Source organism: Artibeus jamaicensis, unplaced genomic scaffold (genome assembly GCF_021234435.1).
Source record: "Artibeus jamaicensis isolate MK-2021 breed Jamaican fruit bat unplaced genomic scaffold, CSHL_Jam_final scaffold_847, whole genome shotgun sequence".
In the NCBI taxonomy this organism is placed as follows: Eukaryota; Metazoa; Chordata; class Mammalia; order Chiroptera; family Phyllostomidae; genus Artibeus; species Artibeus jamaicensis.
The window spans coordinates 27,469,007-27,490,698 of record NW_026522057.1 but is presented as its reverse complement, the minus strand read 5'-3'; the positions used below and the strand labels follow the sequence as shown (position 1 = coordinate 27,490,698).

Genomic DNA, 21,692 nt, shown 5'->3' with positions numbered 1-21,692 from the left:
CAAATTGGTATATAAGCCCTTCCCCCAAGTTTAACTGTTTCTTTGGATCTTTTTTTTTCTTTAAAGGCTTCTTCATGTGTTAAAATTAAAATAAAATGTGTATGCCTGTTCTTCTGTTCATCTACCCGTCTTTTGTTCGTCGAATTCATAGACCCCAAGGGCAGAACCCGAGAAAAAGGAGGAAAGTTTTTTTCCTTTCTACAGTATTATCCAACTAGATTCATTAAGATGAGCAGTCTTAGGATTTAATCTGACCTCTACGATTTTATTATGTGATAAGTAAATATTTGTATCCCCCCCCACCCGGCACCACACAGAAATACCCATTTCCTGAGTCTGGAAGTGAACAGACGAGAGATGCTACTGCAGGGATGTACGAGCTGCAAAGGAAAGGCGCGCGGATGCTTTTCTCCCTTGGGTGAGTTTCTCCCCAAACCCCGAACGATGCCCTGCCTGGCTGCTCTCCTGGCTGTGCCAACTGGTCATCCCCTGCGGATGGAGCCGAGCCTTTACTCCTGATCCTCAGGGGAGCAGCTGCGGCAGGGTGACAAGGAAGAGGCTTACAGCTTCCTCAGCGTAGGGGTGGGGGCATGGCAAAGCCGGGCAAGTAAATGCACTTTAGCTCAGCGGTAGCCAGAGAGAGTCCTACCCCTCGCCTTCATCCCCACATTCACCTCTGCCATTGCCCTCCTCCTCCTCCTCCTCCTCCTCCTCCTCGCTGCGGCCGCTGTGATCAGTGTCCCTGCCTGTGGGTGCCACGCCCAGCTCCGAAGCAGCCGCCTCAGCAGATGCAGCCAAGGAGGACCAAGTCCGCCTGGGGGTTCCAGTTCCATCCGGGACACCAAGACGACAGTTCCCAGGGAGGGAAACAGCGTGCACCCCCTCGGAGAGGCCAGCGCAGGCTGGTTCCTGGGTCCAGAGAGAAGACAACTAGCTCAAGGCCAGTTTTGGCTTCTCAAAGAGGATGAAGAGTTCCCAGAAATCATTCACTCATTCATTCATTCATTCATTCAGCCAAGGTCTGGAGCACCTGTGCTCGGCAGGGACCCTGCGAGGTGCCAGGGACTGGGGATGAAGCGGCAGGGAGGGTCCGGGCTGCAGCCCCCCTCTCTGAGTGGAGCCAGCCCCGCCATCCAGCAGGCACAGAGTCCGAGTCCTCCAAACCCCGGGAGGGGCTGGGGGAGGGTCTAGCTGCTCCCTGAGACCTTCTGAGTGTGGAGCCCTGGGTCCCCCACTTTTTAGGAAAATAGGCGGAGGGGTCTTCGGTGAGAGGGCCAGAGTGGGAGTTGAAACAAGGAGAGTTGGTGGGGGTGAGATTTCAAAGATGAGACCAGGGTGCAGCCATGGTGGCAGTGGTTGTCCCAGAGAAAAGGGTAGAATGCTTCTAACTATGCCTGAGAGTGGGATTCGTTTTGTCTACACTTGCAACGTGGTCTTTGGCTTGATGTAGGAAAGTGGGCCCAACCCAGAGCTGTGCAGACGGCCAGATGCTGGAGAAAATTCAGCTTCTGATGGGCATTCGGAGGGCATGTTGCAGCCCCAAGATTTTATGTCTGTGACAACAAAAGAAAAGAATTTACTTTATTTCAAAGTTAGCCTTTTTGTAAAAATAGAAGTCATCGAATCCAGTCACTCGACAGGTATTTACTCCCACGCGGGGCTGGGCGCTGGGGTTGGCGAAGGCCAGGACGGAGCTGCCCGCCCTCAAGGAGGCTTGGTGCCCCGTGGATGTGCGTGTCTATTTCCCATCCAGAAGGGGCAAGTCGGCGACCCCCCCACCCATTTTCACCGGAGGAAAGCAGAAGGTCTGTGTTGAAAAGAGGAAGCACCGGGGTCACAGCAAGAGGCGAAACCTAGGGTCGCCAGCATTGAGAAAATTACTCAGAAGTTGAGTGGATGCCTCACTGTTCCTCTCCCTCATCAAGCACGCCCTCCCCGTTCCTGCAAAGAGACAAACCCTGCACCCACTCACCAGCGGTCTAACCTGCGACGGTGGGGTGGTCGCGCCGTGCGGTCCTGTGTGATCGTGGTACAGGTGCTGTGCTCCTGTCTCCAGGACACCCCCCGGGAGACGCGTGTCCATGCCAAAGGAAGCAGCGGAAACAAAACAAAGGTAGAGGACGCCATTACTCCTGTTTGCACCCTGCTCCCGACTCCTCACTCCTAGTCCTTTCAGGATGCCCTTGACCCCGACGAAGAGCCTTCGTTACTCGTCAAATGCCCAGGGTCCATCCAGCAGAAGTAATGCCATTGAGAGCTCGGTAGGGGACGTGAATGTCTCACTCAAGAGGGACAGCAATGTGCATTCCTAAAATTCCCTGTGGTGTGCTTGAGTGTGATATTGTTATATTACAGAATTGATGCTTATGATTTTGTGATAAAAGATTTGCCATAGATCAGCAGCTCATCAAAGAGGGGCGTTATTTGTGCTGGACTGTGTACCTAGAGGGGTAGTGTGTGCCCACTCAGCTGGGCACCAGGTGAGTGGGGCACTGCCAGGGAGGGTGGAGAGAGTCAGCTGGGGCTCTTTGCACACAAAGAGCAGAGCCCCAGCCAGCGAAGTTGGTAAGAAAGGGAGGCTGCGGGAAGGACACAGGAAGCTCATAAAACAGAAGGTAAAGCTGCCCTCGCAGGGCCGGTGAAGGGCGGGTGCGGGGCAGGAGCAAGGGGAGGAGGGTGGGTGGGCAGGGAAGGACAGGCCACCAGAGGGCCGTGTTCTCTTCAGGGCACCGTCTTGGAAACACATCTGCTCCGGCTGTTTTGTTGTTGTAAACGCTGATGCCAGGCCGCAGGGGCCAAGGGTCAGATCCCAGAGCGGGCGGTTTGATGGGCCAAGCTTCCGCCACACCCCTCCTCCGCCCCCTCGGAAAGTGGAGCAGGTTGGTGGACACATGGGGACAGGTAATTTTTTCAAGGCAAATCAGTTAGGCAGGACAAATTCCTGGTAAAAGAAGAAAAAGGAGGTTTGAGGTGTGATGATAAAGAATAACGCCTACTTCTCACCGGGTGGTGAGGGGTTGAGGGTAAAGTGAGCCTCCCAAGTTCAAAGCCATCAGGTGAGAAAGAGCTGGCGCTGAGAAAGGACAACTGGAAGGTCCCCACCGTGCAGGGCGGGTTGGAAGCAGGATGCCGTGTGGTGCTGGGTATTTTCTAAGGGGTTGAGAAGCCATAAAAGGTTAAAAAAGGAAGTGACGTCTAATTGCAAATTTAAATTGGACTGACTAGAGGCAGATTAACAGGAGAAAAGGCACAGAGGTTTTATTTTTATTTTTGTGCGTGGGAGCTTCACAGAAAAGAAGTGAAACCCCTTTTTAAATTGGGGGCTTCTATAGCCTTATAACAAAAAGCAATATATGGTGGGGACATGCCCAGAGAAAGGAAAGGGGCTTCGAGAGGCAGAAAATCGTGGGAAGTTACGGATATGGGGGGGGGGCCAGCGGCAGAGAAGGGCTGCGTAGGGTCAGGTGGGAGTTTGTTCCTGCAGACTCCCCTCGGCACCATCATCCCTGGTGACGGGTTGCCGTCCTAGTAGGGGGAGTGGGCACAGCTTCAACAGAGAGTTTGCTCACCGCTGCCAGGCAGATAAGAGGAGGGCAGACAGCGCATCCTGTGTCTGCCTTTTCTCATCTGCCTTCAGTCCAAAACAATTCTTAGACCAAGTGGCGTATTTTGGGGCTGTGTATTCTGACCCCTGACAAAGGCAGGGGACCTCGATCAGGCCGGTCCAGGAAGGGGTAGGGGGAGGCCAGTTAGTATAAGAAGAAGAAAATAAATACCACAGATGCAGGAGACACAGATGGGAAGCTAGGAGTTCTTTGGCCTAAGGAAGAGCCAGCAGATGTCAGAGCCAAGTCCAAGACCAGGGTGAAGGCGTATGATTCGGTCCAAAGTCTGCAGAGACTAAGCCAGGCTGAGAGGGACCAGCAGGTCCACAGGACACATGCCCGAAGATGGGCTGTCTGCTCTCCACCCCCGGCCTCTCTCCTTGCCAGGGAGAGAGGGAGATGCAGAGGGTCCCCATGGGTCTCAGAGGGCCTTGGCTGGAGCAAGTACAGTCTTCCTGGGTCTCCTCCAGCGAAGAGCAGGGCGTTCAGGAAAAGGGGTTTGAGGAGTTGGCAATGGAGTGTAAAATGGGGCGCTTTCCTATCTGTCCTACAAATGTGCCTGTAGAAATGTACCAAGATGTAAGTCGGAGGGTGCTCACTGAGGCATCATGTGCGATAGCCAACACACAGATTAATAGACAAATAAGGAAACATCCTTAATGTTTCTTAATAGGGAATTGATTAGACCAATCGTGGGCATCCATGTAGTGGAATACTATGCAGCCACGGAAAAGAATGGAGTGGACCAATGTGGACCGATACAGGATGACATCCAAGAGATTTTACTAGAAAAGACCAGACTATAGAATGGTATGTACAGTATGATCTCTGTGTGGGGGGAAAAAAACGGGCATAAAAATATGTGCTTGTTACATGCACTGAAAGTTTTTGGAAGGAAAGACAAGATACCTACCAGTGACTTTGAGGAGAAGGGCTGGGGCTGGGAAAGGTCGTTCTACTTGATTCATTGCTGCTTCTCTGAGCGTATCTTACTTCCATAATAAAACGTTAATTAATAAAAACTATTTCAGGGTAAAGACTTGCAGCTCACTAGAAACAGGATTTTTCACAGTGGGAGGGCAGGGGCATCTGCTGAAAACCCCCAGCAAATACCACACTTAGAGGTTAAATGAGAAACAGTCCTTCGATGGCAGGCAGGAAGCAGCGGTGTCCTCCATCACCCCTTGTGTCCAAGCGGGTGACAGAGTCAGGTCCTCGCTTAGGCATTAAGAACAGAAAACATTAGTAGAAGGTGCCAGGTGGAAGAAAAACACAGAACTGTCATAGGTCACAGATATTAGGGACATCCACATAAAAACCCAAGGGAATTTTAGAACTAATAAACTTTTTGGAACCAAGAGTTTATCATAGTTGCTGGATTTCAGATAAATATATAAAACTCAAGGGTATTTCTATACACCAGAAGTACTATAATTTTAAAACTACCACTTACATGAGCAAGAGAATTTATATAACTAAGGAATAAATGTAACAGAAGATGCGTAAGACATTTATAGAGAAAATTATAAAACATATAATTTATAACATAAACTACAGTTTAAAAAATTATTTAAAGTGTGTGTATTGAAACAAGAGAGGGAAGGCTGTATACCATCTTTATGGAAATGGTCAGCATCTCATAAAGATGCTAATGCGCTCCAGAATGAATACCTAAATTTAGTGTAGAGCCAATCGGAAGTCCCATAAGGAATTTTGAGGAATTGACAAGCTTACCCTGCAGTGTATACAGAAGAGCAAACAACCAAAAGTAGTTAAGACCATTCTGAAGAAGTAAGGCGAGCTGGAAAGCAGGGGGAGGGCCGTGGCCCTTCCAAACAGCAGGGCTTGTTAGGGATTTGCGGGGACTGGTACGTCTGGAGCCGGCCCAGAAACAGACAGGCTTCAGGAGTAGGGCCCGACAGTAAACCCGCAGCTGTAAGATGATATTTACGTGGTACTGGTGGTGCCATGGGGACGGCGTTCGGGATGTGCTTCCCCAGGACACGGCGCCCTGGCTCAGTGAACATTTTAAACTGAAGCCATTTGAAAAATGGCCAGTGCAGGAAGGATTCTGACCTCCCCCTGAAGCAGGTCGTAAAACCTTCCTGTGAGAGGTGCATCCGGGTCCCTGGAGGAAAGGAGCAGCCTCCTCGACGGAGGCTGGGGGGCCGGGGAGGCCGGGGAGGCAGAATGCTGGGCCCTGCTGTCTCTCCCAGTTTACCACCCTGAGCTCACACCCCTTTGTCTTTCCGTGTTTCCTATGGCCTCAGACGAAACACTGAGGTGTGACTGTTTCTCTGGGTCCTCCTGTCTTAAGGGAGGCTCCATGTCACGTAAAACTTGCATCCATGTTCTAATGCATCTCTGCCTGTCGAGCTGCCATTGCAGAGCCCCAGTGGAGAACCCAGAGGGTACAAGGAGAAAGACGTGCTTTCTCCCCTCCGGTAGATCGGCAACACAAGGACGGACTAGTCAATAATTAGGGCTGAGCAACTGATGGTGCTTATAGAAAAGAATAAACTGATTTTACTTCATAGCAAACTCATGCATAAATTCCAGGTGAGTTAAATGTAAGAAGCAAAATTGGCAACATTTGGAAAATCAGGAGAAAATGATATTGAGAGGATTTCTTCACCAAGACTCAGAAAGAACAAACTATAAGTGAACAAATTCACAGTCGATTAAACTTAGAAACTCCAGTCCTTCTAACAACCAAACCAGAGGTGATGCAAGCAACAGACTGAAAGCTGAGTAGCAATGTCTGTGAACACCCAGTGAAGCACATTGAGAATTTACCAAGCGCTGCTACAAGCTGTTAAGTGAGAGAGAAGCCCGGTGAAGGCTGGGAACGGGGGTCCCCAAGGGGACACCCGAAAGACCAGTGAACGAGAACAAGGAAACCAGATTGTCTGCCCGTCCCCGCGAACTGTTACTGGGACACGCCTGTTTGTGGTCACACCGTCCGAGGCTGCAGCCCCGCGGCGGTCGCTGAGTGACAGAGGACGTTTGACCTGCAAAGCCTAGAATACGTGCCGTCTGACTCTCTGTAGGAAAGGTTTGTTGACTGCAGATCTAAACGTCAGTGAGGGCACAAAGACCTGTGAATGCTGGCATGTTTTCAAAATAGGGATGACAGCCCCGGTCGGTGTGGCTCGGTCCGTTGCAGTGTTGTCACGAGGACCGGAAGGTCGCAGGTCTGATTTCCTGACACGTGCCCAGGTTGTGGGTTTGATCTTCCTCCCTGGTTGGGGCACATACAAGAAGGCAACCAATGATGTTTCTCTTTAAGATCAATATTCCTCGAGTTCTCTATCTGCCCCCCCCCCAAAAGCAATGAAAAAATGTCCTTGGGTGAAGATTTTTTTTAAAAAGATACTATAAAGCAGTGGATATAGACAACCATGGCTAAATCTCAAAAGCATAACATTGCAAAGAGCAAATCACAGAATGATACATACATACAGTTTGATGTTATTTGTATAAAGTTTGGATGCATGCACAAGATATAATGCTTGTATATAGATATGGGTGTTTGTAGTGATAAGTGATAGAATTCCATGTCTGTACATGGAAAGAACACATTTGGCAAAGTATTTTTCTCTGGAGAGAGAGGGGCCAGGACCAGGGACCAGGGAGGGGTGTACACAGAGACCCTCAAAAGTATCTTTGCTATTTTATTTTTAATACGGGAAGGTGGCTTTAACTGGGCGGTGGGTGTGATGTTATTAGATTTTTTTGACTGTTCACTATACTTTTGTGTTAGGGCGCTCCCAGCCCTATGTCACCGTGGGCAGGTCACTTCCCTTCTCTGGGCCTCTCTTCTCTTTGTAAAATTGACGGTGGCATTAGGGGACCTGCCATGTCCCTTCCAGTTCCAAAATTCAATGACCCACCGGTCAGTGAATGGACGAACCACCTGTGGTCTGTCCACAGCACAGATTGTCATTCGGCCGGAGAAGCAAGGAAGCTCATCCCTGTTACGGTGTGAACCACCCTCGAAAACTTGGCGCTGAGTGAGAGGAGCCAGACACAAAGTCCGCCTCCCGTGTGACTGCATTTACATGGAATGTCCCGAACAGGCAGGTCCCTCGGGACAGAAAGTAGACCAGGGTTGCCCCGGGGGCTGGGGGAGGGGGGAGGGAGGAGGGAGGGAAGGCTAAGAGGGGTGTGTTTCTCTCTGGGACAATGAAAATATTTTAGAATCGATGGTGCCCACGGCTGCACGACTCTGAACAGACTAAAAGCCATCGAATAGTCCACCTTAAACGGCTGAATGTTATGGTATGTGAGTTACATATCTCAGTAAAGCTGTTAACGATAAAAAGTTTCCTTTTCCCAAAAAAGAAAAAAGAATGCAATGACCTTGTGTTCAAGCCGTGAACATTCTCTCTGTGAACCACCAACCAGTATCATAGCCAACATGGCCATCCAAGCTCGGTTAACTTTCTAGAAAAATCAGGGACGGTCTGTATTGGCAACAGCGGGTGCTGGTGTTTCACTTCTGCTCCACCTGAGACAACCTCTGCAGTTACACAGACTTGGGTGCCAGAGAGCGGAAAGGGATCCCAGAGTCCCCGGGGTGACCGGCGGAGGGGACGCAGACGTGGTGAGCCCTGGTCATTGAAGCGCACGGACGCCGTCTGCTGTGACAGAGGGTAGAGAAAATACAGTTCTGATGCTGGTGACTGGCATCGCCACCAAAAAAAGATCAAAGCAATGAAAACACTGGTCGCAAACAGGACATTGAGACTCTGTGGTTTGGTTCTAGTCCGAGCCCGAGAACACAATTTCACAGCCAAGTGCGCTCGCGTCCAGCGGTGAGAGCGTGTGGTGCCGGATGCCAGTTTTATGGCCTTCCCCTGAGTGTAATGCCTGGAAAGGGCCCGGGAAAGTCTCCGTCCAAACTCTGCGCTGCTCCACGCAGATCCTGCTGCCAGCGGGTGGGGGGGGTGGCGGGCGGAGGGCCGATGAAGAGCTAGCGAGTAATTGCCTTGTTTCCGAGATCGAGCCTGGTGTGTCCCCAATAAAAGTTAATGATTACGCACACACTTTCAGACATTTCAGAGGAGTCTAGACTGAAACACTGGGAGAAATCTTTGTATGGTCGCTCTTTAGAATTCCACCTGGAGTAGGGTTTCCAAGTTATTTTGATGACAGCCTAAAGCTATTACCGTATTCTTTTTTCTCTCTTTTCATCCAAACAGCCCCACTTCGAAAAGTGCCGTGGGGCCTCTTGGAACAGGTCCGGGCTGCAGATTACAGTTCAAAACATAAAAGGCTATAGAATGAAGACAGACGTGCCGAAGGCAGAACACTTGAAAATGAGAAAGTGAGATTCTTTTATTTGTCGGGCTGGAAGATCTCTTTCTCTAAACGCTGTACAAACAGACCCTCCTTCACCAGCTCCCTGGTGGGAACAGGATGAAACAGAAATGGGAAGTCCTTTGCAAGCAGGTATGCTGATGTAGCTGTGGAATTTTAGGGTTAGGAAGACACCTCTCCTCTCCCGGCCAGGAAGCATCTGGTTCAATTTTTATTTCATAGAAATAGAAACCAAAGCTCAGAAAGGTCAAAGGTCTTGTCCAAGGTCATCAGCTTCACGCCTCTGGGGGATTAACACATCAAGGGCCACTGATGACTCGATGCATCACCAGATCTTGCAGGTAGGGTAGCCAGGGACCCTCAGTCATCCAACCGCCAGGCATTTCTGGACTGCCTACCGTGTCCCCACTGGGGGCCTGGAGCCAGTTCGGAGCTGGACGGTAAATACTTCAGGCTTTTCCAACTGGATGTTCTCTTTGTAACGCCCCCAGCCTGCAGCTGCGGTGGAAGTGCAGCCGGGACCCTCTGTAAGGACCTGGCTCCGGAGCCCCCCAGGATTTGGCCGTGAGCCTGAGTGAGTGTTCCTCCGGGGGGATGGGAGGACTCCTGCCCGTCCTGCCGTGTTCTGAGGACTGGTCACTGAATGGAAGTTCCTGAACAGTAGTAACATGTCGTGGGAGCTACTATTACCTTTTAAAAACATATTAGTTATTTTTGCCCTGACCAGTGGGGCTCAGTTGGCTGGGCGTCATCTCTCAAAGTGAAAGGTCACAAGTTTGATTCCTGGTCAGGGTGCATGACTGGGTTGCAGGTTTGGTCCCCGAGTTGGGGCACTGATGAGAGCGAGGCAGCTGATCAGCATTTCTCTTGCACATCCATGTTTCTCTCCTTCTCTCTCCCTCTCTTTCCCTCGCTCTAAAAATTAATTCATGAATTTAAAATGTATTAGTTATGTTTTAAAATAGTGAAATGACTATTTTAACCGTGTTTAGGTGTGCAGTTCAGTGCACACTTTGGGGGGCAGTAGTGGGGAGCAGTGGACACAGTGACGTGGATGGAAGGCTCCAAAGTGTTCGGGAAGGACCATCTACAACCAGGTGCAGGTGGGTCACGGCGGGAGGGGTCCAGGCTGCAGTCCGGGTCAAGGTCATGGAACGGGAGGGGGCACCATTCCGTGAGAAGTGGAAGCCTGGGAGCGCCGCTGGCGGCAACACCTGGCATTGGCCTGGGTGAGCCGGTGCCTAGAGGCACCAGCCGAGGAAGGCAGAGAACAGGCAAAAAGCTGCGAGGGCAGGATGTGGGTCTGGGCTATTTCAGGGGTGAAACAATAGGTCTTAGATACATTGAACCCTGGGGGTGAGAGGGGGAGGTGACAGGGAGGACCCAGGTCCACCACCTAGGAAGAAGGCGGTACTGTTTTGTGACACATTATCTGTCCTTGTTTGTTGTTTGCCTTTTACTTTTGTTTTGGGTGGGGTTCATTTAGCTCACTGTAAGGGCTCGGTCCGCCTGCTCATTTTATTTACACGAAAGTTCAGTGGGTCTGGGTCACAGGAATTTTGTACCGTGCCAACCCGATAACCTAGGAATAAGGTCCCCTGTACCTTATTAATGCAAGGCCGTGCGTAACCCCACAGCTGAATCCATCACTTCTTCTACCGTCAGGAGGGCCTGAGTTTGCTCAGGATAAACTGCCAGGCCACCATCTTCCCCGATCGTTGGAGCGACTCACGTTCCGCGTGTGGCTAAGGAAAGTGGCAGAGTGTAAACCGACAGGTTTACCCGAAAGCTACACACACCTGCTGAATCACTTTTTAAACAATCCCCAAAACAACAATTTCTCTTGTTCCTAGTACAGCTCTGAGCCACAAAAATTAATTACATCACCTGCAAAATTAGCCCCGTGTTTTGTATCCAAAGGTCAGCGTTCAGACTGAGAAATGGTTTAGTGCTTTTAAACACAGGGCTCAGCATATAAATATTTATCACGGGAGGACAGGAACTCATTGTACGCGGCGTGTTTACCTTATCGGGCAGTTACCTCGGGCAAGGAGTCCACTGTCGGCTTCCTGTCCCAATTTCTCTTGCCCAAGACCTTGGGCAATTGTTTGTTTGACAGAGCGTTCTGTCCTCACCCCCTTTCTGCTGGGAATAACAGCACAGGGCGCTGAACAAACACCCCACCTGATCCAGACATACCTGGCTTCCAGGCCGGAGAGAGTTCAAGGTGTTTGCTAGAAAGACCCAAGCAGGGCCCTGAAAGGGAGCCGCAGCACCGCACCCTGGAGAAACCCAGAGCGCGTGGTCCCCGGTCCCTGACTTGGCTGGTTTGGGTTCATCATTTCCAGTGCTCTCTGTGGACTTTGTGGAATGTGGAGCTTTTGATAGTGACAATGACATCACAGAGATAGGGGCAAACGACGATCACCAACATGATTTGTGGCAAAAACACATCTACTTAATGGCTCTTTTCTCTGTTTATGAAACGCAAATGTCGGAGCGTCGGCCAAGTTGGCTTTAATCTGGCCACGTATTTGTTTTGGCCGCTCTTCGCTTTCATTTCGCAAGTTCTCACACTAACTCGCTCAGGCAATTGTTACATAAGAAAGCCCAGCTGGGCCCTGTGCCCAACATTCAGTTTGGCATTTCTCTGCCTCCCCACGGGGGTCCCGAGGAGTGGGGTCCGGAACAGAAAGCCCAGGTGGGACTAAGTGAGCTGAGACATGGGGACCTTCGGACCATAAACGACTTTCAAGCATTGGTTTTCTTTCCCTCCAATATCCCCGTTCTCACTAATCACTCATTTCGCGTAGTTCGTGCGGGTTTATTGGAATCTATTTCTAACCTCAGTCTCCATTCACTGGTCTCTTCTAACTCTAAAGGTTTACTAGAGACTCTGCATTGTTCTGTTTTAATGTGCATGTAATTTTGCATCTATTTTAATTTGCATATAGTTCAGTTGGCCATTTGTATCTCTCCTTTCTGAATTGCTGGCTGTCCTTTGCTTACTTTTCCTATAGACATTTTAATATCACGTTAAGAATATCAACACTTTTAAAGTCACCTACTCTCTCTCTGGGTGCCTCTCTGGTCCTGGGCACTGCGCAGGGGTTTTCTTTTTTCTTTTTCTGTTTTTTGCATGGATTTTTCTATTTGTTTCAAATGTAGCCCTGCCAAGCTTCATGAGATAATTTTCCAGAATTCAGTACATAAATTTATATTAGCACCCGATGACCCCACAAGGGCAAGGTTGGCCTGTCTTAGGTTCCGACCCCTGCACCTGGCTGACCGAAGAGGGATGTGCTGAATATTTGTCTAATGGACAGAAAATCAATGCAGAAATTATTTTCTATTTTCCTCTGAACCATCCTCTTTCCGGGCTAAAAAATAAAAAGGAAAACAACAACAAAAACCCTAACCTTTTCATTTTAACTCCAGCGCCATCTTTTTATTCTATGAGTATTTTAATGGCTGTTCTCTAAGACATTTTCTTTTTCTTTCTCTGTTTTTTAAAGATTTTGTTTATTTATTTTTAGAGTGAGGGGAAGGGAGGGAGAAAGAGGGAGAGAAACATCAGTGTGTGGTTGCCTCTCACATGCTCCCTACTGGGGACCTGGCCCACAACCCAGGCATGTGCCCTGACTGGGAATTGAACTAGTGACCCGTTGGTTCACAGCCCCTGCTCAATCCACTGAGCCACAGCAGCCAGGGCTCCAAGACATTTTCTTGACAGATAATCATTAAAAATGCATATGGCATTTTAAATCATATACAAAAGTAAGGATATATTTTCAGCTTTGCTTCCAAAATCCTTCTTGATGCAGTTTATGGGCTTTTAGGCACAGCAGTCTACTAGCCAGCATCTTCATTAGAAGGGTCCACTCTGACCCTGAAAACTGATATCATGGAGCCTGGTATGCTGTTATTACCTTGGGTATTGTAACGACAACTGTCCCTGATTCTTTAGCTCGCACTTGTCCACCCCTGAGTGAGTTTTCAGGGTAATACAAATCCTGCAAGCAGAGGGAACAGGTGATGTGTGAAGTCTGAGGGACACACTGAGCGGTTCTGGAAGGGTCCCTCTTGCTTCAGAGCCTCCGCCATGTTCAAGTTCAGCTGTGCCTGAGTTCTGCCTGCATTCATTCAAGCGCTGTCCCTTGAGTGCAGACAGGGTCAGGTGTTCTGTGAGGCACCCGCAGCAGAGGTTTCTGCCCGGGGCTCACAATTTCCAGACATTCTCTCTTAAAAAGTAGGCTCAGCTGGGATAGGCTCCCCATTAATCACAGATGCCCTGGTATGAACCGATTCGTGAGGCCCCTCATCATTGATCAAATATTCCTCAAGGCCAGATCACTCAGGGTCCCTCAACAGTTTATCCCTCAAGCTCACCAGACCCAGAGGCGGGGCGTCAGGGGCCCCCTCCCAGAAGTCTGGCACATTACAGGTGTGTTCTGGAGGAGCCTCGTCCTGCCGGGGCATCGTTTTGGGAGGACACATATTTGCTGCGCCCCCCCTGCTGTTCCCTAAACGTGTTTGGGGGTTCCCTAAGAAATGGAAGGACTCAGTATCCAGCCCTGCTCTGCTAGTCAGCAGCTGAGACATCATCAGTGAAACGCTTCACTCCTCCAGCCCCTGTTCTCTCAGTTGTACAAGGAACAGATCAGACCCTGTGTCTCGCCGGATTCCTCCCAGCTCCACAGTCAGGGGTCCCCCATCTCTGTTCAGTATGAGCTTGACGGGCAAGCTCTTCTCTGAAGAAGGGGGGGGGCGCTCAGACTTGCCTGGTCTGTCTTGCTGAGCTGCTGTGTGGATTCCATGAAATAACAGCTTTGAAGACATCGAGAGATAGAAAGCACTAGATGGGTGTGGCTTATAGTCCCGTTTCCATTGCGTCGTCCGATCCTCAGGCCGCTGCTGCCTCCTCTAGCCTGACACCCATTATGCAGTCCAGGTAATGAAACTGTGCTGAACATCTGCAGGGTGGCTCCCTGCTGTCGGCCTCTGGAGAAGTGCCGGGCACGGGGATCCGGGGCTCAAGGAGCTTACAGTCAAGCAAGAGACAGACACGAAGGCAAGTCAACTGAACACACGTGTTCATCTCGGATGAGAGAAGAGTCGCCACGGACACCTGCTGAGGCCCGAGCCGATGGTGGCAGCCCACCCTGGAGAGCTCCGCCCACCCTGGAGAGCTCCGCCCACCCTGGAGAGCTCCGCCCACCCAGGGAAAGGGATTCCTGTGATGGCCGAGAGCCATCGGCCGTGGTTACAGGTTGAGTTGTGCTCCTGTGCAGTCCTACTTACCTGCCAGTACCTGTGAACGTGACCTTATTTGGAAATCAGATGATTGCGGATGTAATTAGTTAAGAAGAGGCCCTACTGGACGTGGGCGAGGCCGAAACCCGGTAGGACTGGTATCCTCAGAAGAAGAAGAGAGAGAACACAGGGGAGCAGGCCATGTGGAGACGGAGGCAGAGACCGGAGTGATGCAGCTGCAAGCCAAGGAATGCTGGCAACCCCAGGGCTGGGAGAGGCAGGAAGGACCCTCTCCTGTAGCTTTCAGAGGGATCGTGGCCCTGCCGGCACCTCGATTGTGAACCTCTGGCCTCCGGAGCTGCGAGAGAACACATTTCTGTTGTTTTAAGGCGCCCAGTTCGAAGCAGCTTGTTATTAGCAGGGAAGGCATATGCGTAGGAGCCAGGCACACACAGAGCGTTGCGGGGCTGAGACAAGAGCAAGGACAGGGACTCCACGGTGGCAGAAACCTGGGCGGGTTCAAGGAACCTACAGAGAGCTCACAAGGTCCAGAGGGGACTTCCCTGGGGTGCCGGCAAGACAAAGAGAGCTGCGGGGGACGCTCAGCAGGAGAGGGCGGCACCTGCCCTGCGGGAAGGAGATGGTGCTGCAGGACTGGGGGGCGTGAGGGACGAGGGACTGGCACCTCCTGGGGAGGGGCCATGGCCCCGGCACTGGGGTGATGCAGGGAGAGGGAGGCAGTGGGAGGCTCTGGGGTGTGTGTTGGAGAACAAAGCTGCCTTCCCTGGGTGGCGAATTAGGTGTGGGGGTGAAAAAGGAGGGGAAAGAGCATGCATTTCAGTGATGAAGAATGAAGTCAGTCTTCGGGCTGGGGGATGGAGGTGCTCTTAAGAGGCAGTGAACACCGAGGGGAGCGGGTTGGGGTGCGGGGGGCGGGGAGGCAGGACGTGTTTGTTGATCTGATATGACCGTGCTCAGGCTTCCCTCTTACTCATCGAACTTGGCTCTGAATGACTTGGCTGATTCCAAAACTCAAGCCCCCTCCCCCTTGCAGGAGATTCATGAACCCCTGAGGCAGACACTCATGGGAGCATCTGCCCGCCCCCCCCCCCCCCCACCAAAGCAGCTTCAGTTATGCCCTTTCAAAGGGCGTAATCATTGACTAATCCTCGGCTTTGGAGAGGAAAACACCCTTTGAATATGTGAGGTCTGTAAAAACAGTGGGTCCCATTTCTTGCCAGCCGACCTTGACAGCCCAGATTGGAACCGTGCCTGTCGGCACACGCCGTCAGGATGCCTCACTTCGTTATCAAAGGTTGTGTGCTTGGAAATAAATAATAAACATATCTTCCCATTCTCATTTAATTAGGAACTTCATAAGCTAACCGTGAGCTAAGAGCCTCATTATCAAAGCAACGTGTAGCCGGAAATTCACAACAGCGGCCTGGAAGGTTGGTTCAGCTCCCGTCGCGGTTGTTCTAGGACTCAGGTTGTTCCTGATACTGGAAAGAGGACCTGGCTTCAGTGGTAGCTACTTTTATACGAGATGTCAGGTAAAGCTGGAGAAATGACTGTAAATTGTGTTTGGGATGGGAATAAAGAGGTGGGGGCAGCCAGTTCAACACAAAACGAGTGTATTTTAAACTCACATAAACAACTATGTCTGCCCCAGGTCCCCTTTTCTTCTCACTCTCCTTGGGCAAAGCCTTCCCAGCCAGGGCCTTATTTATCACCCTTATGGCCTGGTGACCCCCAGAAGCTGCACGGTCATGGCCCGATCCTGCCCCTGAGCCTCAGAAAGGGCCCCCTGCTGCTGGGTGGGTCCCCGCAGTCACAGGAGGGAGCAAGCCCGAACAGAGCCCTCCTCTTCCCTCCCACACCTGCCCTTCCCAGCGTCCCTCCCACCAGCCTGACTCCTCCCCACCCCACGCGCCCCCCACCCCAGCCAGGGCCGCAGGAGGCTCAGTGTTTCCCTTCCAACCCTCTCACACATACCCAGTCCCCACTGCCATCGCCATTGCCGGGGCCGCCATCATCTGTCACCTACTTCCATGCCATGTCTCCCTGGCTCAGTCCAGGCTCCCGTCCTCCAATCCGTCATCCACACCACAGTCTGGTTAATTGTTCTGGAGCAAATCTACGTGTGTCATGATCCTTAAAAGAAGGAAAGCAACACTTTGAGAGCTCCCCACCCATCACTCCCCGGGTGGAGCCCAGCTTTCTTAACTCCACAGTCTTCCCAGCTAATACATCCTCACCCTTCAGAGGAAGTACCCCCTTCAGTCCCCTGGACCTGGGGGCTGAGCTGCCTGCTGGGCCTCCAAGGCGCTCATTGTCCAGCACATTGAGACCCCTGGGTGACCACGTGAGTCTTACGCGCACGCACAGGTTAGAAACACCCATTTCCTTTTCCCTGTTGAATTAGGTTTGACTCTAGGCCTGCGTCCTGCCAGGCAAGCGGCAGGCGAATGCCCTTCGTTCTTGAGGCTCTTAACTTTTAAAAAAATATATATATTTTATTAATTATGACATTACATTGTCCTATTCCCCCTCTTCATTCCCCTCCACCACTCCCCCCTTTTAGTTTATGACCATGTGTCTCAAGTTCTTTAGATTCTATATTTCCCATACTATTCTTGCCCTGCCCCCTGTCTATTTTCTACCTACCGTCTATGCTACTTATTCTCTGTACCTTCTTCCCCCTTGTCCTCCTCCCACTCCCCTGTTGCTAACCCTCCATGTGATCTCCATTTCTATGTTTCCACTCCTGATCTAGCTGTCCTCTTAGTTTGCTTTTGTTTTAGGTGTGGTTGTTAATAACTGGGAGTTTGCTGTCCTTTCACTGTTCATGTTTTTTTAACTTCTTTTTCTTAGATAAGTCCCTTTAACATTTCATAGAATAAGGGCTTGGTGATGATGAACTCCTTGAATTTTATCTTATCTGAGAAGCACTTTATCTGCCCTTCCATTCTAAATGAAAGCTTTGCTGGATAGAGCAATCTTGGTTGTTGTAGGTCTTTGGATTTCATGACCTGGAATACCTATTTTCAGCCCCTTCTTGCCTGTAAGGTCTCTTTTGAGAAATCAGCTGACAGTCTGATGGGAACTCCTTTGTAGATGACTGTCCCCTTATCTCTTGCTGCTTTTAGGATTCTCTCCTTCATTTTAATCTTGGCTAATGTAATTATGATGTGCCTTGGTGTGTTCCTTCTTGGGTCCAGCTTCTTTGGGACTCTCTGTGCTTCCTGAATTTCCTGGAAATCTATTTCCTTTGCCAGATTGGGGAAGTTCTCCTTTATTATTTGTTCAAATAAGTTTTCCACTCGTAGCTGTTCCTTTTCCCCTTCTGATACCTCTATAATTTGGATGTTGGAGCGTTTAAAGATGTCCTGGAGGTTCCTAAGCCTCTCCTCGTTTTTTTGAATTCTTGTTTCCTCATATTTTTCTGTTGGGTCATTTTTTCTTCCTTCTGGTCCACTCCTTTGATCTGAGTCCCAGTTTCCTTTCCATCACTATTGGTTTCCTGTGCATTTCCCTTCATTTCAATTAGTTTAGCCTTCATATGTTCCTCTAATTTGTGACTAAAATCAACCAGTTCTGTGAGCATCCTGATCACCAGTGTTTTGAACTGTGCATCTGATAGGTTGGCTATCTTTTGGTCGCTTAGAATTATTGGCTCTGGGGCTTTGAGCTGTTCTTGAGCCATAATGTTTTGGTCTGTTCACGCCTGTTATGTACGAGGAGTGGAGCCCTAAGTGTTCACCAGGGCGGGGCCACCCAGGTCACTGGTTTGTGACCTCTATGTGGGGGTGGGGTCAGAGCGGGGCAATAGCGGTCTCCTCTGCTGCTTCCTGCAAGCTGCTGTGGCCTGCATGGTCCTTCTCACTGCTAGCTCCTTCGCCTGGTTTATCTGCACGTGACTGTGTGACCTCAGTCAGCCTGCCGGCCTTGCGCCCTCACTGGGTCTGCCCGTCACAACCCCAGGTCTGGGATCCCACAACCGCCATCTGCGTGACCGGGTCGGTCTGGCCGATTTTTCCTGCGCAACCCCCCTCTGTCAGCCGCTGACTCCGCCCCTCTTACCAATCTGGCTGAAGGGTTCGTTGTTGTCGGACTTCTGTACGGTTCAATTTTCTGTGTTTTGGTTGCGTTTTTGTTACTAAAACTTTGTTGTCTTTAAACTCAGTTGTGCGAGGAGGCACACTGTTTCCACCTATGCCTCCATCTTGACTGGAAGTTGAGGCTCTTAACTTTCATCCCGTCCAAATGCAGAGCCCACCCCAGACTAAAACATGGAAGGGAGCCCCTCCAATCTGAGGCCCATACCTGGAAATGCAGGACACCCTTGCCCGGCCTTCTCTGCTCCTGCCGTTCCTAGACCCTGGCATCTTGGCCCCTGGTGCCTGAGCCACCTCACCGGTCCACTCTCCTCATAGAAGCTTGAAATGCATCCTCTTATGAGTCTTGGGGACTCTTCCCAACAGGGAACAGCCAGCTCTTCCTCCCCGATGAGTTCAGGAATACAGGGGGAAGGTGGCTTCCACAGGACTTCTGCCCCCACCCAGGGGGAAAGGGGTCCCGGGCTGGAAGATGGGAGAATGCAGCGACCCCCTCACAAACTGGCATCTGGTAAGTCATCCCCTTGCTCAGCAGTGAGCTCTGAGCAGGGGTGTGTCCCTGTGTCACTGCCTCCCCGGCACCTCGGCACCTGGTAACCATAGAAACCCCACCCATCAAATACCAACCCAGAGCTCCCAGATGCGCAGAAATCTGGATGTGGCCAGGCCCGGTGCCCGCAAGGTCGTGCCGGGTCGGGAGAGTGGGGACACTGCGGGGGACTGTACTCAGGGCCACCGGGCGGGGGGCAGAGCAAACTAGCCAGTCAAGTTAAAAATCCCCTTCCCTTCACCCCGAGATTCCTCCATGGGGACCCTGGAGAAACTCCTCCTGAGCCGCAGACACCGCGGGTGGTCCTGGCAGCATTGTCTGGGACAGTGAAAAACCAGACAGAACCCGAGAGCCCGCCACCAGGTCAAAGAGAAGCCACACGAGGTCCGTGTGGGATAACACGTGGCCACAGGTTCCAACTTGTTTGCTTGTATGTCCCTTACCGGGGTTTGTAAAACCATGTTCCCCTCCCAGTTTCAATTTGACATCTAAAATACTTGCTCTTAAATTTTAGAAGTTGGAGACGTGATTTCTAGGGCACTATAAATAGGAACTTTTTAGCCACGCCTCTTTTTATTACTCTTTTGAATCTATCCAGTGGAACCTTAACATGCATATTCATGTCTCTGACAATCTATTTTCAAAAACACACACGGAGATTCTTGTTTGACAGTCCTTGGTTTTCAGTTACTCCGGGTCAGGATGCCCACAAAGTGCAACCTTGTACGAGTTTTCTGCCAAGTATTGAGTGGCCAGCAAAGAGAATCAAAGAATCTAAAAAAAAAAGCTGGAGAAGAAATAGTGGAAACTGGAAGGCTACTTGGATCCAAAAGTGTTGCAAATGCCTTTGGAAATCGTAGCAAGTCCCAAATGTCCACGTCGATGAACTGAGAGAAGGAAGTAAACTTGGGAGAACATCATTCAGATGTTTGATCCCATGAGTGATATTGTCAAAGAGACCTCAGTGCTTTTCTTAGCTTCACAAGAAATACAGGTCTCAGCTATTCAAGCCAACATTAATGTGAGGAATGATGAAGTGCTAGAACTTACCAAACGAAAATAAACAGGTCGATGGAAGAGAAGAGAAAGATATTATGGGAACAAGAACCACAGCCTAATAGAACTTGAAAAGGGTATTCGGCTTCTTTGCCAAGAAGGCCCAGGTGGGGAGGGAGGCTGAGTCCACGACCGCTGGAGACAATCGGCTTCCTCGAAAATGACACATCACAGCTGAGTCTCCTTACGTGGGACTTCAGGGAGGAGCCAGGGCCTCAGCAGCCCCGTCTTAAGAGAAGTCTCGATTCAGGCTCACTTGCCGTCCACCCAGGTCCGTGTTGCCCCACGGGTGGGGGAGGGCTTCCCCCGGTCCTGGCTCCGCCTGGACCAGCAGTTTGAAGGGAGAAGCTTCCACCCTGTCAGGCACCCCCACCTTCGGGTTTCAAACCGCGGACACACACCCCATGAGGTCGCTTCTGTGGACATCTCTGTGCAACACGGGACGGGCCCACAGAGCCAGGTGGGGTTCAAGGAAGTGTGCTGAATTTACAGACTTCTAAAAATTCTCACCAGAGGCTGTTTTTATTGTTTTTAGAGAGAGGAGAAGGGAAAGAAAGAGGAAGCATCAACGGGCTGCCTCCCAAACCCTCCGCGACCCGGGACCACGCCCGCCGCCCAGACGCGTGCCCTGACCTGGAATCCATCCCGCAGACTTGGGTGTGCGGGTGATGCTCCAACCGACCGAGCCACCTGGCCCCTCGGGTGGAGCGTATTCAAAGGCAAGTGGCCTGTCCTCCTCACTGTTTTGAAGGGTGATATTCAACTTCTGTCGTCTTTTTGTTAAGAACCATCTAGATGTGCTTATTTCATCCTGCCTGCTGTCTACAGGACACAAGTGTGGACAAATTCTGTTTAAAAATGGTGGTTCCTACAGGTTAGGTTAAGAAAAGACAGTCACTGCAAATAAGAAAGTGGTCACAGCGTTAAAAATGTTCTCGCTGAGCCAGAAGGCTGCCTTTGCCCTCGGAGATGAGCCGGTTTTATTTAGGGCAGACATTTCAGAAACGAATGTAGGAGGGAAACCTACTCCTGTGTTTTAGGAGTCCAGAAAAAAAATCTCGGCGAAGTGCCCTTCACTCGTGTGAAAGGTGCAGCCCTCGACACTCATTCAAAACGCGAGCCCACCCCTCGCCAGGCGCAGGCGGGGCCCGCAGCCTCGGCGTTTCTCCGGTTGAGTGTTCGATGCCGTTATCGCGGCTCAGGGGCAAATGCACACCAACAGCCGTGGAATGAGGTGGCCGATGATGCCAGAGGATTTTAAGTTTCGCTTTTATCTTCTGCTAAAATAAACTTTGTTAGTGTTTTGTACACAGTTTTTTTTTTAAGTGTTACCTTTTGTTATATAACTTTCTAAGCATTAAAACCATTTTTAAAGATTTTATTTATTTATCTTTAGAGGTGAAGGGAAGGAGAGAGGGAGAGAAATATCGATGTGTGGTTGCCTCTCATGTGTCCCTTGCTGGGAACTGGCCTGCAACCCAGGCACGTGCCCTGACTAGGAATCGAACTGTGATCTTTTGGTTCTCAGGCCCATGCTCAATCCACTGAGCTGCACCTAAAACCATTTTTTCGCCATCTCTGGTTGGGTGGCTCAGTTACTTGGGGCATCATCCCACACACCAAAGGATCATGTGTTCGATCCTTGGTCAGGGGGTGCGTGGGAGGCAACCCAGCGACGTTTCTTTCTCTCTCTCTCTCCCCCCTTCTCTCTAAATCAATTAACATATCCTCTGGTGAGAATTAAAAATTTTTTCCAGAAGATTTTTAAAACTATTTCACCAGATTTTA

General features: G+C 50.5%; 2 long non-coding RNA genes across 8 annotated transcripts; one reads left to right on the top strand and one right to left on the bottom strand.

Annotated features, from left to right (window-relative positions):
• Positions 1–1,462: 1,462 nt before the first annotated feature.
• On the bottom strand, positions 1,463–10,853 carry LOC119055947 (uncharacterized). 4 transcript variants are annotated; one of them, XR_008390717.1, is made up of 6 exons: positions 10,815–10,853; positions 10,532–10,672; positions 7,968–9,842; positions 4,519–6,846; positions 1,973–2,050; positions 1,463–1,553 (listed from the first exon to the last, which is right to left on the bottom strand). It is a non-coding gene; the product is annotated as an uncharacterized LOC119055947 (long non-coding RNA). The 4 variants fall into 4 exon arrangements; XR_008390716.1 differs by having other exon boundaries at positions 10,532–10,840; XR_008390718.1 differs by having other exon boundaries at positions 1,973–2,046; positions 6,704–6,846; positions 10,532–10,840.
• On the top strand, positions 2,707–21,151 carry LOC119055948 (uncharacterized). Of its 4 annotated transcripts, none has more exons than XR_008390720.1 (6): positions 2,707–2,901; positions 4,279–4,415; positions 8,810–9,501; positions 15,550–15,733; positions 18,665–18,809; positions 20,440–21,151. It is a non-coding gene; the product is annotated as an uncharacterized LOC119055948 (long non-coding RNA). The 4 variants fall into 4 exon arrangements; XR_008390721.1 differs by having other exon boundaries at positions 2,707–3,056; positions 8,810–9,059; XR_008390719.1 differs by having other exon boundaries at positions 2,707–3,056.
• Positions 21,152–21,692: the final 541 nt, after the last annotated feature.